Here is a 17173-nt window from a genome sequence, read left to right as displayed (position 1 = left end):
AAGCCACTGTAACTGGAATGAAACCCCAGGGAGCCATGCGGGATCCAGATCTCTTAACCCCTAGGCCACAGGACCAGCCTAGACTTTTATTTATTTATTTATTTTTAGGTTTTGGCCGTAGAGTGTGTGTGTGTTTGCCTGAGATAGACAAAAAGAGGGAAAGTGAGAAATCATCCACCAGGGGCGATGGCTCTGCCACAGTCTCGTCTCCTCCATTCTCCTCTCAAGATTTTGGATATATATATATATATATATACACACACATGTACCCAGTGTGATTTTCAAGCTGCTGGGTGTGGGACTTGAACTGCAGTCAGCCATGTGGAAGTCCAGCACTTTAACCATCATGGCCATCATGCTGCCTGCTAACCCCACTTTTACATTTTTTTAATGCAGAAAAAAAAAAGAAAACAAAACCCAAATAACACCACCACCAAAATACATATATATACATATATATGTGCACATATGTGTGTGTGTGTGTGTGTGTATTTTCCATTAGCTAGTGTAAAGAAGATGTTCAGGTGGATACATAGACATTTAGGAAGGGGTGAGCAAGGTCCCGGCCTTCATAGAGTTGTCATTCTAACAAATAAAAACAGAACGTGGGGAGCTGGCAGGTGGTGTGATAGATGAGGTGTTGAACTCCCACATGGCCAGCTGCAGTTCCAGTCCCAGACCTAGTGACTTCTTTCTCACTTTCCCTCTCTCTCTGGTCAAATTAAAAAATAATGATAAATAAATAAAAACAATTAATTCATATGTGTGTGTGTGTGTGTGTGTGTGTGTGTGTGTGTGTATGTGTGTGTGTATGTTAAATGTGTGCAAGACAGAATCTGGAAAGCATCCCAAGACTAACAAGGCAGTTCCAAGCAGGGACCCTGGACTGGTGGGAAAGAAGCTGCTGAGGGGATTAGGTGGTTGTACCTCAAGACTTGAGGACAACAGGGGTTTTCTGGAAATCCGACTGATTGATTTGCTTTAGGAAGGGGCTGGTTCATCCTCATGTGTGGGTTGTTTAGGAGGATTCCGTGGTTTTATTGGATGTCAGTAATGATGCCTGGTGCCAAGGCTCACCTCCCTTGTACTCTGCTTTAAATTCTTTGCTCTTGCAAAAGTAGCTGTTGAGTCTTTATTTTCTCGTCTTCCCACTTTCTTCTCATCTGCACATGGAAGGGTCACCAGATACCACTTCCCTCGAGTGGGCTCATTCTCTCTCACTGATGCTTCTCAAGTTTCTTTTCATGCCCCTTCTCAGATGAACTAACTTGGAACTCAGTATGTATGCCCAGTGGTGGGTCTCCATCCAGCACAGAAATAAACCTTATCAACTCCAGCGGAGGCAAGGGATGGGTGAGGGCTCTCAGGTGGTGTTTCAATCCACTTTCCGCCCCCAGAAAGAATGGCCTGTGCTAAGAGGTTCATTCTCCTTCAACAATTTTCTCAGCTGGAATATCTTCTTCCTCTCATTGGGAAGTGCCCCTTCTGCCATTTGGAGCTATTCTTAGTGTCACTGTAGTCCCTTGGAGACTTCTTTAGTTCCGGAAATTTAAAGTTTGATATAAAAGTATTATCCACTCTGAGAGGGGCAGCTTTGCAGAGTAGTTAGGGAAGTAGATCCCTGGAGCCCCAGGACTGGCACCCAAGTCCTAGTTCTGCTACTTGCCCAGTGAGACACACCCTGAGGTGTCTTCTCTGCACCTCAGCTTCTCCTGTTTGAGGATAATGACTGTATGTATCTCATTGGCTTTTGGGAGGATGATATGACTCAAGTGTCTAGAATGGGTCCTGGCATACAATAAATATCATGTAAGTTTTTCCTATTATTTCACCTTGGATAATAGCAAAAATATATTCTTAGACCAAATTTTCATTAGCAACTTTTTAAATGTACTTATAACTTGTAAGAAAAATTTTGAGGCCAGCTAGTGGTGTGGTGGTGAGAGCAGCTAGATTCCACATGGTCAACTGATTTGAGTCTCAGTTCAGGTAGCCTCAAGAACATGGCAGGCATGTATGCTGGCATGCTCAATATTCCAAAAGGAGGAACGAAGGAGAAGGGATTGTGGTGTGGCCATACCCCTAGGAAGTGCTTTCTCACTATCTTTTTCTTTCTGTCTGTGCCTGTCTCCAGTAAGTGAATGTGCCTAAAGCAAAGTTAAAAGAAAAGTTTTGATAACACACATACACACACATTAAGCTAAAGAAATATATGTATTGAGAATCTCCAAAGTTCTTACATTCTATCCCAGTCAATCTCCCCCTTTTAGTCCCCTTCAACCTGTATCACTGGACATCAGAGTTGTCTACCTAGGGTGTCATATAAACAGACCAGAGAGTGTATAGTCATTTGTATCTGGCTTATTTTTCTCAGCATGATGTTTTTGAGATTCAGCTGTGTTGTTATATGTATTAGTTCATTTTTTTTCCGAGTAGTATTTCATAGCAGGGAAAATTTCATATCACAGTCTATTCATTCACGTGTGGAGGAACATTTTATTGTCCATTTGGGGGCTATTGTGACTAAAGTTGCTATGAGCATTTATGTTGAAGTCCTTATGTAGATATGTGCTTTTATTTTTTGAGTGTAGTCCCAACAGTGAGTGTAAGAGGTCATAGAATCAGTGTATTTATTTTACAAACAACTTCCCAACTATTTTCCAAAATGGGGATACTATTTTTCATTCCCATCAATGACACATGAGAGTTCTGGTTGCTCCATCACAGCATTTGGTAGTGTCAGGTTTTTTTTTTGTTGTTGTTTGTTTGTTTGTTTGTTTTTCCCCCCCTCCCAAATTTTAGCCATCTAATAGGTGTATATAGTACCAACTCATCATGGTTTTAAGTTGCATTTTACTGATAACTAGTCATGTTAATCATTTTTTCATGAGCTTATTAAAAACTTGTGCATTGTCTTTGTTAAGGTCTCTGTTCAACTTTATAACCCATTTTTCTTTAAATTGACTTGGTTCTTTATCTTAAGTTGTAAGAATTCTTAATATATTCTAGTCATAAATCATTTGCCTAATATATAGATATTACCATTACTTGTTTCCAAGTGAATCTGTCTGGTTTTTAAAGTCGTTGTTCCTTTCAAACTATCTGGGAGTATTGACCAAGAGTCAATACTGTTAAAGGGGGACCGAACTGGGGGATGCCATAAAGAAGTGCCCTGTCATTGCTTGGTCCTACCATCTTCTCTTCTATTCTCGGAGCCGAATGTTTACATTTAGAGTTGAAAAGACACCCTGTGTGAGCACAGAAACAGCATTCCATCTAATGTTGTCAGGAAATAACAGCTCCTTGACCCAGTATCCCCAAATTTGCAGGATGAAACAAACAGATGTCTTGACCATTGCAGGAGGGGGCCCATCACGTTTCTGAAAAGTTCATCTCTTTTTTCTGCAGCATCCTGGATTGTATTAGCATGCCATCCATCTAGATGGGCCTTCCTTGGCTTTTAGCTTCTCTTCCAGCAGGACTGAAGTTCTCCAGCAACCCTTAAAGTAGGTCCTGTCTACGGCTGTCGGCTTAGCTGGTGGATGCTGGAGGTCACTCTGGATCCACAGGAGTAGAACCCCAGAGGCATTTTTCAGACAGAGACAATAAACCTCTAAGCCAAGAGCAACTGAAGGAGAAAGTGATGTTTTAGACATTCAGGACAGTTCTATTTCCATCATTCTCTAATAATAGACAGTAAAATTATAAAAATGCTGCTTAATGTTAGTCAGACACTCACTAGTTGCTAGGCACTGCCTAAATAGTTTACCCATATTTTCTTTTCTTTTCTTTTTTTTATTTTTTTTAAGGTGTTTGCCATAGGGCCTGTGCAGTCGCCAGAGAGGAGACAGTAAAAGAGAAGGGAGAAATCACCCCACAGGGAGATGGCCACGCCACAATCCTTTCTCTTTCATTCTCCTGGGATTTTTGGCATGTATGCACATGTGCCCAGAGTGATTTTTCAATCCCCAGATCTGGGAGTTTAACTGCTATCTGCCATGTAGGAGTCCAACACTTTAAACACCACTCCACCTGCTGGCCCCCCGCTCACCCATATTTTCACTGAACCCTCACAACAAACCACTGAGGAAGGCACTTTCATTATTCTTCAATTTCAGATAAGGAAATTAAAGCTCAGAAAGAGACTATGACCAATAATGGCAGAGCTGGGACTTGAACCCATGTCTGTCATCAAACCTGTGTTCTGAGACAGGGTGGCTCCACATCTCTCCTTGAATAGAGGAGTATGCCACTTATACATTCTTTTTTGTTTCCTGGTGCCCGTCCCCTTTTTTTTTTTTTTTTTTTTTTTTTAGCTTTTGCTATAGGATGCATGCCCTTGTCCGAGACAGAGACAGAGGGAGAAAGAGAAAAAAAGTGAGAAATCACCCCCTAGAAGGATGGCCATACCATAGTCCCTTCTCCTCTAGTCTCCTCTCACAGTTTGGGGCATGCACACACCTGGGCCCTATGTGTTTTTCATGCTGCTGAGTTTGAGACTTGAACCTCTTAGCCATATGGGATCCAGCCACCCTAACCACCACACTACTGGCTGGCCCTTGGAGGCCTTTTTTTGCCACAGGTTCTCAGAAGAAAATACAGCACATTGCTTTTCCAACTCCTTTGCTTAGGATAGAATTCCTGAATTGGGGGTCCATACAATATCTACATGTTGACTCCCCAACTGATCCCTGCAGGATATATTGTGAACACAGCTCACAGAACTGAATCCCAGATCTCTACCCACCCACACTAAGGACAGAGTTCCTGGTGTCTCTCTGACCATGAAAAAGAGAAAGGCTGACTCGTGACATTCAGAATACATTGTAAGACCTTCTTCAGTGCCTCATCGCCATTAATACCCTTCCTTTCATTCAATGCTTTCTAGAATATTTGGAGGAGACCAGGATGCTGGCTGAAGTGTACATACTGGGTGTTCAGCTAGGCACACTCACTACAGTGATGGGCCCTCTTCCACACCAGCCATGCGGTGTCTGATTCATGCGTGGGCCCTTGTAAAATTGCCAGTGTCCACTTGTCCTGGACTTTTAGGATCACTCATGGAGAATTAGAACCCGGAGTGTTAAGCTGGGGATGTGGAGAGGCCTTGCTACTTACTCTGAGATAACTTTTCATTTCTGTGTCAAATAACTTCTCACATCTTGGCATATAAATTAAAGAAGGAATTCAGAAAGGTCTTTTCAAAGGTAAAAGGGGAAAATACCTACACTGATATAGGCTTAGAGGCACAGTAAGGCCTTCCCTGTATCCTTCACAGTTGCCGGCAGAACTCAGAGGAGGTGAGAATCATGGAGGAGGCAGGAGAGAAACTGAAGGAGGAGAGAGAGTGTAGGGGAGTATGTGTGTGTGTCTCTATGTGTGTGCACGTGTATGCACATATGCATGCAAATACAGCTAAGTTGATGCACCACAGTGTGTGGTGGGCAGGAGAGGGAGTGTGCTTGGATGTGTCCATGGTTGAGCTCGGAGGGGTAGGTGCTGTGTGAGGGGCCACTGCAGACAACAAGCCAGTTCTATCTGTGCTTTTTGCCCTGGCCTGGTCACTGGCATGACTGACAGCATTAAACACAGGGAAACCCTCTTCGGAGGCTCTGGGTAGTAGCCTGGGATCCTGGGAATCTGCTAGGCTCTTGGGTAGTCCAGCTTCAGGCTTTTGAAAAAAAACCCATGCCAAAAGCTATTAACATGTCCCTTTGCCAAAATGAAACAATGGGTAGTTTTATTCATTATCTCTTAATTGCCAGAAAGTACATGCACTTGCCAGAAAAACAGAGAGAGAGACAGAGACAGAAAGAAGGAGAGGAAGAAATCGCCCTCATTGGAGCATCGTCACACCACAATCCCTGCTCCCCTATTTCTCCATTCTCTGGGAATTTTGGGTACACATGTCTGGCATGTTTTTTTAAGCCAACAGGACTGGGATTTGAACTGCAGCTGGCTACTTGGGATCTGGCTCCCTCAACCACTAAGCTATGGGGCTGGATCTAGTGGGTGGAAGTTTCGATTTGGCGTAGATTAGCTTAGTGATTCTAAGGCTTTGAGGGTGAACACAAGCACCATAATTTACTTAAAGAAAACCAAATAGGGGGGCCAGTAGGTGGCATAGTAGTTAAGGCTCTGGACTCTCACGTAGTTGACTGTGGTTCGAGTCCTGGACCTGGTGGCTTGAAACTCATGGTGAGTGCATGTGTGTGCCCAAAATCCCAAGGGAAGAATGGAGAAGGGTTGCAGTGCGACCATCCCCCCTTGGGGGTGACTTCTCACTTTCTCTCTGTCTCTCTGGAGAGCGCATGTGCCCTCTAGAAAAAAAAAAAAAAGGAAAAGAAAGAAAGAAAAAGGAAAATCAAATCAGTAGTTATTGGATTACTGGAAAAGTCGTGACACATTTTTGCATAGAAAAACATAAAAACACATCATGACTTTGCCAACAACCCACTAGATTAGTACCTGCTTATTTCTGATTTTGGAGAAGAGATGGAAGGAGTGTGATTCTGGGAAGGCACAGGGTAGCTAGACCTAGGATGGGCAAACCGCCAGGTCAGCAGTGCGCTGCCTGAGCCCGGATGCCAACGCCTCCTCAACGCCTCTCACCTTCCAGGTGTGAGTTTCACCCTCTCCCCAAAGTGCTCGCAGGCAGGGCCCTTTAGGCCAGCTTTTGCCCATAGAGCGTGCTTTGGTGGAGTTGTTCTCTTTCTAAAGATGTAGAAAGGCTGACTACGAAGCCATACATCAATGAATGCATTTACTTAGCTATTCTCTATTGCTTCCAGTTTTTTCCTGTTAAATAATGCCACCACGGATACATTTGTGTGTATAGATTTTCACTCTTTTGGATAAGTTTTTTTCCCAGAAATGAGACTACTGGGTCAAAAATTGGCCCACAAGTGTGTGACTTTGGCAAGTTACTCAGCGTCCTTAAGCTTTAGTTCCCTCGTGTGAGACATGGGGCAGTCCTTCCCTCACAGGTTTGTGGTGGCAATGAAATGGGTATGGAGGACGTTTAGAATAATAGCTGGCACATGGCAAGCAGTAGCCGAAGTACTCGATTTGTTGTTACTGCAATTCTTATCTCTGCAGGGCAGATCATTTAGAAGACTTATTTCTATTACATGATTAAGGATTATATACTGTTGAAAAAATAACTTAGGTTTTAGAGAGAAATAGAAAAGTGGCTACTTAGAGAGAGGCATCCAGCCTGACGCCTGATTCGTAGGTGGAGGCAGTGCCCATGTCTGACACTAGCACAGGGGCAGCCCTCTGGCCGCTGTTGTCAGAGGCAGGTGGCGTGTGGTACAGTCCAGAGCGCTCTTAGTGGCTGGCCGGACTAAGTGGCTGACGGTGGAGGCAGGCTGTCTTCCTTGGCTGTGTGTTTGCTGTCCTCCCCTCCTGGGCAGTTGGAGGGGTTCCTCTGGGGAGCTGGAGGTGCAGAGTTGGCACAGAGTAAGGACTATGGGGGTGTATTTGGAGGAAAGAAGCTCCACTATGGGGCTGTTTCATCACCTGCTTCTGCCTGTCCCCTCTGCTGCCGGGAGATCAGCTGTGAGTCATGCAAACATTTTCAGGGCTCTTTGAATGCAATTGGATGCTAGGCTTGGGGGCTCCAATGCAGTTAAGTTCAAGACTCTTAAAGCAGTGAGCTGTGAGGGCCAGCAGAGGGCATAGTTGTTAGGGCGCTGGACTCTCACATGGCTGACCGATGTTCGAGTCCTGGACCTGGTGGCTTGAAACTCATGCCAGGCACATGTGTGTGCATGCCCAAAATCCTGAGCGGAGAATGGAGGAGGGATTGCAGTGTAGCCATCCCCCACACAGGGTAATTTCTCATTTTATGTCTCTCTGTTTCTCTCTGTCTCTCTGGAGAGTGCATATGCCCTATAGCAAAAATGAAACTCTTAAAAAAAAAAAAAAAGAAAAAAAGAGCAGTGGTCTGTGAATTTTGGTCTACTGGAAGCCTTAGCACAGCTGTCTGCTATGGTTTTCCCCAAACTCACTTCCAGATCCCTTAAATAGCTAGGTGGGCTTCAAGGACAACTGCCATCAGTTTGACATTGATACTAGCATTTTATTCTCTGATGATGTGGAGGTAATACACATGACAAAAGTCAAGAGTCAATTGAAGGCTGATATGTTTTGATTTAAAAAGAAAAAATGGGGAACCAGCAGTTAGCGTAATGGCTATGTCGCTGGACTCCCACGTAGTCGACTGCAGTTCGTGTCCCGGACCCGGTGGCTTAAAACTCACGCCGGGCGCGTGTGCGTGCGTGCCCAAGATCCCGAGAGGAGAATGGAGGAGAAGGGATTGCGGCGTGACCATCCCTTTCTGTCTCTATGTCTCTCTCTGTCTGTCTGGCGAGCGCACGTGCCCTACAGTGAAAAATCTCTCCAAAAAAAAAAAAAAAAAAGGAAAAAAAAAAAAAAAAAAGAAAGAAAAAAAAAGAAAAAATGTAAATATATATTCTTATGTGTTTTTCATTATCTTTAAAAGGAGTGACTAGCATGTGGAGGGTGATTAATAAATGTTTATTGTATTAATAAATGGATGATGGTAACACGGTTTATTTAGCTGTTCCCTATTGTTGAGCTTTTGGGTTGTTTACACCTTTTTAAAAAATTTTAGATTTTTGCCATAGGGCATGTGTGATCTCTGAGAAAGACAGAGAGACAGAGAGAGGGGGGAGGTGAAAAATCACCCCCAGGGTAATGGCCGTGCCAGAATTCCTTCTCCTTCATTCTCCTCTAAAGATTTTAGCATGTACGCACACACACTAAGTGTGTTTTTCAGGCCGCAGGTCTGGGACTTGACCCATGGAGTCGGAGTTGGATGTATGGGACCCAGCTGTCTTAACTTCTATGTCATCTCACTGACCCAACATTCATCTTAAAAATAAATAAATAAATAAAAAGTTTAAAAAAGCGAGACTTTGGGCATGCAAGCACATGAGGCTGGGGTGACTTTCAAGCTGCGAGTCTGAGACTCCAACAGCAAAGTCGGCCATGTGGGATCCAGCTCCTTAACCGATATGCCACCTGCTGGCCCTGCAAGTCTTTAACAGATAAAGATTTAATATCACAATATCTGGGAAACTAAAAATAAAACCAAACAACCTGAGGGGATGACATTAAAAAAAAAAAGCATGTAAGTAAATTATCAAATTAGATTAATTAGTGCATATTATCTATTTTTGATGATGAATATTTTATTTATTCATTTTGCAAGATATTTTTGCTATAGGGCATGTGCGCTTGCTGGAGAGACAGAAAGCAAGAAATCACCCCTTGGGAAGATGGCCATGCCACAATATTTTCTCCTCCATTCTCCTCTTGGAATTGTGGGCATGCACACACATGTGCCTGGTATGAAATTCAAGCCACCAGGTCCAGGTTTTGAACTGCTGTCAACCACATGAGAGTCTAATGCCTTAATGACTACACTACCTACTGACCCCAAATAAATAAATAAATAACTTTTTTTTTAAGAAAGAGGTTTCTTGCTATAGGGCACATGTGCTTGCAGGAGAGCCAGAGAGAGACAGAAAGTGAGAAATCACGTCCTCAGGGGGGATGGCCATGCTGTCCCTTTTCCTCCACTTTTCTCTTGGGATCTTGGGCACACATGCACACACACAGGCCTGGTGTGAGTTTTAAGCTGCTGGGTTCAGGACTCGAACTGCAGTTGACTTTGTAGGAGTCCAGTGACACAACCATCACACCATCTGTTGGTCACCCCTAATAAATATTTTAATGCCACCACTCAAAGCTCATGTAATTAAGTTAATTAAGGTATTAACTCTTGGGGTCAGCAGATAGTGTAGCAGTTATGTTGCTGGACTCCTACGTGGCTGACTCCAGTTCGAGTCCCAGATCCAGTGGTTTGAAAATCACACTGGACGCATATATGTGCATGCTCAAGATCCCAAGAGGAGAAAAGAGGAGAAGGGATTGCGGTGTGCCTATCCCTTCTAGGGGGTGATTTCTCACTTTCCTTCTCTCTATCTCTCTCTCTCCCTAGCAAGCGCACACTCCCTAAGGCAAAACAAAACAAAACAAAACAAAACAAAACAAAACAAACCTCTGGGGAAAAACAAAAAGATATTAACTCTTTATCTTATTTGCTGCAAATATTTCTCCTTTGTTATTTTTCCTTATCCTCTCTATTGTTTCTCTTTTTCTTCCTTCCTTCCCTTTCTCCTTCTATTGTTTTAAAATTCGTGTAGTCAACTCTGTTGATCTTTTCCTTTGACCTTTGTTTATAAACCATAAGAATGTGAAGTCCAGTAACAGAACAGAAAGATGAACACTTCAAACACGAGGTGGGAAAATTTCCCTAGCTCTAGCTGGCTTCCTAGTTGATACTTCCCTCTGTGTTTACCGTAGAAGTTTGCAGTAAGAGGATTCATTCACAGTGTGAAGGGTGTGATGGAGCCCTGACATCTCTGGCGTTGAGCCTTTGTTCTGCGGCACTGATGAACAAGCTGGCAGGAGGCTCACTTTTCTCCTCCCTCCCTCCCCACTGCCCTCGTGGAGACCATGAAGATGGCAGGTGAGGAGAGAGGCTTGAGTGTTGCAGGAAGGAAGAGGATTATCACAGTGAAAAGCATTTGGAGGAACCCGCTACCCTCTAAGTGATAGGGAAATGGAAGCATGGAGGGAGTATTTCTTGGCTCTGTCTAGCCGGCCTAAGAGGGTGAGTTAGAGGGCTGGGAATATTTGTGCTGGCACCAGTGAGGAGCTGTTTCCATGAAAGGGAAAAAAAAACAGCCATTAAAATAAGTTGGAAACTTTAGACTATTTTCTAGGTAAAACCAAAACTCAGAATATTGAGTTTTTAAAAATGGAAGATCCAGGGGCCGGCAGGTGGCATGGTGGTTAGGGTGCTAGACTCCCACATGGCCAACTACAGTTTGAGTCCTGGACCTGGCGGCTTGCTTTCTCACTTTCCCTTTCTCTCTCTTTCTCTGTTTTTTTCTCTGGTCAAATTAAAAATAATAATTATAATAATAAAAAAAAATCTTTAAAAAAACACTGAAAATAAAACTTGAAGGTCCATGGAAGATCTGAAGGGTCTGCCTCCCCAGGGCTTCCCATCTGGGTTTTCAATACTCTGGCGTGTTCCCTGTGGGTGCTGTGAGAGGGATGGTCCCAGCTGTCACATTATCAGAGCATGTGTCCCAGCTCCTGGGCTGCGGGAACCACTGTCCAGGCAGTTCACGTGGGAATGAGGGGGGCACACAAATTGTGGTTCTTAGTTGATGAGCCTTACCTCCTCCTCATTATCCCCTTGTTCTTTTAAGCAGTAAGCTAGCAACATGCTATGGCCTTGTCCTAGGATGTGGTTTGTGTGATGTATTTTAACAAAAAATAATTAGTTGATAGAACAGCAGAACTGACCTACAGAGCTGTTAAGATTCACCCACTCCTACGCCCTCTCTGCAATCCTTTCTCCTCCATTATTGCCTTGGGATTCGGGGCACACACACACACACACACACACACACACACACGTGCTTGCCATGTTTTTCAAGTCATGGGTCTGGGACTCAAACCACAGTTGTGGATCCCAGTTAAGGCTTAGGGATCCAACTGCCTTACCTTCCATGCCACCTGGCTGGGCTTCTGTAAGGCGGCTTGGGGCAAATAGCAATGGCAGCAAGAGGCCAGTGCGTGAAGTTATGTACTTCTGAGCTGTCAACGTTTATGTGAAATGCGAAATGGGGGTTTATGGGAGATTCGTGATGCTGAATGTGAATAAGTCTGTGTGCTTCTCTTGAGATAAGTCATTTCTGGTGCTAAGATAGGCCCTATCCACCTGCTGTCATCAGTAAGTCCGAGTGCTATCCAGGCCCACAAATGACCCATTACTGAACGACAAAGATGCAGTTGGGAATCCTGACTTAAGGACAGCTGCCCCTTGGGGATCTCTCCATGTGGCTCCTGTCCTCAGGAATGAATCCCTTTTTGATTCCTGCCTCTTTCACCTATGTGTCTCTTACCCTACCTGATCTTCATCTCTTTTAATGCTGATGCACACGGTGGACACCCAGTTGGTGTTGATTTGTTGAATGACTAATCGATGGAAGGAGCGGAAAGGGAAGAAGAGCAGTTTTCCTTGCTATTGCTTATTCAGAGCAGCGGGGATTTCTCCCAGGTCCAAGGAGCCCTCCTAGGACTGGACCTTCATTTAGGCGGGGCTGGTGGTCTTCGTGGTGTGGTCTTTATTTAGCAGTGGTTCTAACCTCTTGGGATTGATGAGAATAGAGCCAATATTTAATGAGTTCTAGGCACCATATGCAATCTATAGGATAGTGCTTTTCTAAGTCTGGGCTTTGCGTCAACCATATCATCATCACCTGGGAATTTGATAGAAATGTAAACCCAGGCCCTGACCCAGACTTGCTGTGTCAGATACTCTGGGGTGGGGCCCAGCAAGTCATGTTTTAGGGAGCAATCTAGGTGGGTCTAATGCTTGTTTAGGGATGCTCACTGAGGTTTGAGTATCACTGTTTTAGGGTATGCTAAATCAATATTTGGTCCTCACAACATCCCTATAGAATCTATTAAAACAATCTTTCAGAGGCCAGCAGTTGGCATGATGGCTAAGGTGCTGGACTCCTATATGGCTGACCATGGTTTGAGTCCTAGACCTGGTGGCTTGCTTTCTCATTTTCTCTTTCTCTGTTTCTCTTTGGTGGGGACATGTGTCCTATAGAAAATTCAAGAAATAAGAATAAATAAAATTAAATCAATAATTAAAAAAACACTCGGGAGGAGCAGCAGGTGGCATCATGGTTAAGGTGTGGACCCTCACATGGCTGACCACAGTTTGAGTCCCAGATCCAGTGGCTTGAAAATCAGGCTGGGCATATGTGCGTGCATGTCTAAAATCCTGAGAAGAGAAAGGCGGAGAAGAAATTGTGGTGTGGCCAACCTTTCTGGGGGGTGATTTCTCACTATCTCTTTCTGTTTCTCTCCAGAGAGTGCACGTATCCTCTTGCAAAAAACCTTAAAAAAACACAAACAAAAACTTTTCATGTTATTTAGGCATAATTAACAATAAAATTGTATATATTTAAATAATGCAATGTCATGGAACCAGCAGTTAGTGTAATGGCTATGTCACTGGACTCTCATGTAGTCAACCGTGGTTCAAATCCCGGACCTGGTGGCTTAAACTCATGCCAGGCACGTGTGTGTGCGTGCCCAAGATCTCGAGAGGAGAATGGAGGAGAAGGGATTGTGGTGTGGCCATCCCCCTGGGGGGTGATTTCTCACTTTCTATCTCTCTGTCTCTCTCTTTCTGGCGAGCGCATACGCCCTATAGAAAAAAAAGAAAAACCTCTCCAAAAAAATAAAAATAATGCAATGTCATGATTTGTTGTTATATATGTACATTGAGCAATGATTGGCACACTCATCATCTCATAAAAACTTGGTGTGTGTGTGTGTGTGTGTGTGTGTGAGAGAGAGAGAGAGAGAGAGAGAGAGAAGAAGAAGCTTAAGATCTGCTCTCTCAGCAAGTCTCAAGTATTCGGTTAACTACAGTCACCATGCTATACTTTAAATCTCCAGCTAATAATTGCAGGTTTGTACCCTTTGACTGACATCTCCCATTTACCATGCACCCCCACCTTTCTACTCTCTGTGAATAGAATCTATTTTTACAAGTCTTAAATTTTATATGAGAGGAAAGAGACAAAGGAACACACCCAAGTTTGGAGGCCAGCAGATGGCTTAGTGGTTATGTTGCTGGACTCCCACATGGCCAAGTACAGTTTGATTCCTGAACCTGGTGGCTTGGAACTCATGCTGGGTACATTGCATGCATGCCCAAATTCTTGAGAAAAGAATGGAGACGAAGGGATTGTGGTATGGCCATCCTTACCCCGGAGAGAAGGAGGGGTTGGTTTCTTACTTTCTGTCTCTCTGGTGAGCACACATGGCCTATAGCAAAAATCTCTCTTAAAAATGAATAAATAAATAAATCACTATTCATAAACTCATTAATAAGAGAGGACTTTTAAAAAGTACATGGAAAATTGAATTAAAGTATGAATTTATTTGGTGCAAAACATTTAAAAAATCTTTGCATAGTTTCTTAATAATATGTATGTCCATGAACTTTTTGAAGATCCCCCACTTGTATTTTAAATACATCTATATTTCTCTCACGTCTACGAAAATGACTTTGATAACATTAAAACTCCAGAACCTTAGGGAACCAGAAGTTAGCGTAATGGCTATGTCGCTGGACTCCCACGTAGTCAACTGCGGTTTGCGTCCAGGACCCGGTGGCTTAAAACTCATGCCGGATGCGTGTGTGTGTGTGTGTGCCCAAGATCCCGAGAGGAGAATGGAGGAGAAGGGATTGCGGCGTGACCATCCCCCCGGGGGGTGATTTCTCGCTTTCTGTCTCTATGTCTCTGTCTGTCTGGTGAGCGCACGCCCCCTATAATGAAAATCTCTCAAAAACAAACAAACAAACAAACAAAAAAACCCTCCAGAACCTTAGAGTCAGAAGGGAACTTGGAGTGGATCTTCTCTATAAGCCTCAGAGTTAATAAAATAATTTTTAAAAATTACTTTCAATTTTTAATTAAATTTTTAAAAATTAATCCAGGATTCCAGACTCCCCAATGGGCCCCCCTTGGCGCCCCTTATGCCAGGTGAGGGTAGGTAGAGCTGAGATGCCTGAGGATTGGGTGAGAAGGGCAGCCGAGGAGGAGCTCTCGTCGCTGGGGCCTACAAGGCTGTGGGAGAGAGGAGGTCGAGGTTCCCTGCTTCTGGAACAGGGTAATGAATTGAAATGTCAACGCAGAGCTCCTCTGAACTTGTGTCTCACAGGGATTCACATAGGAACAACTGAGGATTTGAGATTTCAGGGTTCCCAGGCTGGGGGCCGGGGTTTTCTGTAGTTTCCCGCCAGCCTCTAATTCCATCTCTGTCTTGGATGACGGGTTACACCACTCACAGCGGATGGGGTGGATGGGGCGTCCCTCTCCCCAGACGGTCTTGGGAATGAATTAGCATGTTTCCCTCCTGTAAGTGATCCTCTTTTTGAGTAAACATCCCCTGGGTTTCTGTGATGTGTAACTAATGGAGTGCTAAACTCTCAGGGCTGGTTTAAGACTCAGAGAGCACACGTGTTGCCAATCCATCATGCTCCTAATACTAATTAACATAGCAGGGACACAATAAAGCCACAGATCCTGCACACATTACCCGGCTCGGGTTTCACTCTCCCAACATTCTCGCTATTGCCCCGACGAGAGCACACGTTGGGAAAAGGAGCTCGGGCCCTTCTCTCAGGCTGGCTGCCCCACCGTGCATCGTGGTAACAGTGCAGGCCGGGGTGGTGCCAGTGTCTGTCCACTTGTTTCTGCTTCAGGACAGCACCTGAGTGCACAGAGCCGAGGGGTGGGGCAGCCTGGAAGCGGGTCCCAGCGGTGCCTGAAAGGGAATCAGGAGAATTTACTTAACACCCCAGGCTACTGTTCCCACTGGGATCTCAGTCCCTGCCTGGTTCACAGATTTTTTTTTTTAAGTGTATTTATTTATTTCTTCTATGAATGAGAGAGACAGAAAAACAGCATTCCTCCCAGGGTCCCAATGCAGACATTTACCTTTAGCTGTGTGCCAGTCTACGCAGGGAGGTTGCTGGTGTGAACTGGAATTTCTATTGTGAGATTCCTCACCGATATGTTTTACCTTTGCCACACGGTCTGCCTCCCACAGGTCCTAAGTGGGGCCCTGCGGAAGACTTCCTGTCTGAGTGAGAACTGGCTGTCCTGCACACTGCCAAAGGCAGTAACCCCTCATCCCAAAGCCAGCCCCGCAGAAATATGCATATCTATAGCATTATCGGGATGTTAGTTTTGTGGTTGTATGCATGTATCAAAAATCCTTAAATTGTGCACTTCATAGCTGTACTTTTCACTTTATGTATGTTCCCCCAACAAAAAAGTGTGAAGGGTTTCCTTTTGCCTGTCCGACCAAACCAGGAGTTTTTGTCTTATCATCAAAACAAAATGTAGAAACTCATGGTAAAGCTAACATGACTCCCATAACCCTGTCCTCAAATCTTGTGGCCATATTCTCTAATTATATTATTTGCATTACAGATTGAACGTTTCTCATCCAAAAATCTGAAATCTAAAATGCTCCACAACCTAAAGCTTTTTGAGGGCCTATGTGATGCCCCGAGTGGAAAATTTCACACTTGACCTCATGTGACGCTGTCAAAATGCTACAATTCAAAAATATGGAATAAAATTAGGCTACGTGTATAAAGTACATATAAAACATAAGTATATTTGCTGTTTAGGCTGGCTCAGATCTCTTATTATATAGATGCAAAGATCCCAAACTCTAGGGGGAAAAAACCCAAATCAGAAATATGTCTGGTCCCAAGCATTTTGGATAAGGGATATTTCACCTGTAAACAGTTATAGCTATAAATGTATAAATTATTGTTATTATTATTTTAGTTCAGCTATAGCACAACTGGGCTTGCCATAGAGAGACAAAGAGAGAGAGAGAAAATGAGAAATTACGTCCCAGAAGGGATGGCCATGACACAATCCCGCCTCCATTTTCCTCACAAGATTTTGGGCACGCATACACACGTGCCCAGAGTGATTTTTTTCAAGCCGCCAGGTCTGGGACTCAAACTGTGAAGTCAGTCCTGTGGGATCCAGCAGGCTTAACCTCTGAGTCACCTGCTGGCCCTTACATTATTATTATTTTTTAAATTAAAAGCCCTTGTTACATTTTTAAGAATTATTTATTTAATTAATTAGAACAGAGAAAGGAGGGGAAGTGAAAAATCAAGCCTCCAGGTTCAGGACTCAAGCCATGGTCAGTTGAGAGTCCAATGCCTTAACCCCACACCACCTGCCATCCCCCCAATTATTATTATTCTTTTTTAAGAATTATTTTTAAAATTTTATTCATTATTATTATTATTTTAACTTGACCAGAGAGAGACAGAGAGAGAAAGTGAGAAAGCAAGCTGCCAGGTCCAGGACCCAAACCGTGGTCAGCCTGGTGGGAGTCCATCACCCCAACCATGACTCCACCTACTAGCCCCCTAAATTATGTTTTTTTAAAAAAGGAAGTGTAGGACCAGCAGATAGTGTAATGGTTACATCGCTGGACT

The sequence above is a fragment of the Tupaia chinensis genome, unplaced genomic scaffold, assembly GCF_000334495.1.
Source record: "Tupaia chinensis unplaced genomic scaffold, TupChi_1.0 Scaffold000354_1, whole genome shotgun sequence".
In the NCBI taxonomy this organism is placed as follows: Eukaryota; Metazoa; Chordata; class Mammalia; order Scandentia; family Tupaiidae; genus Tupaia; species Tupaia belangeri.
Note: the sequence above shows the minus strand (reverse complement) of the source record.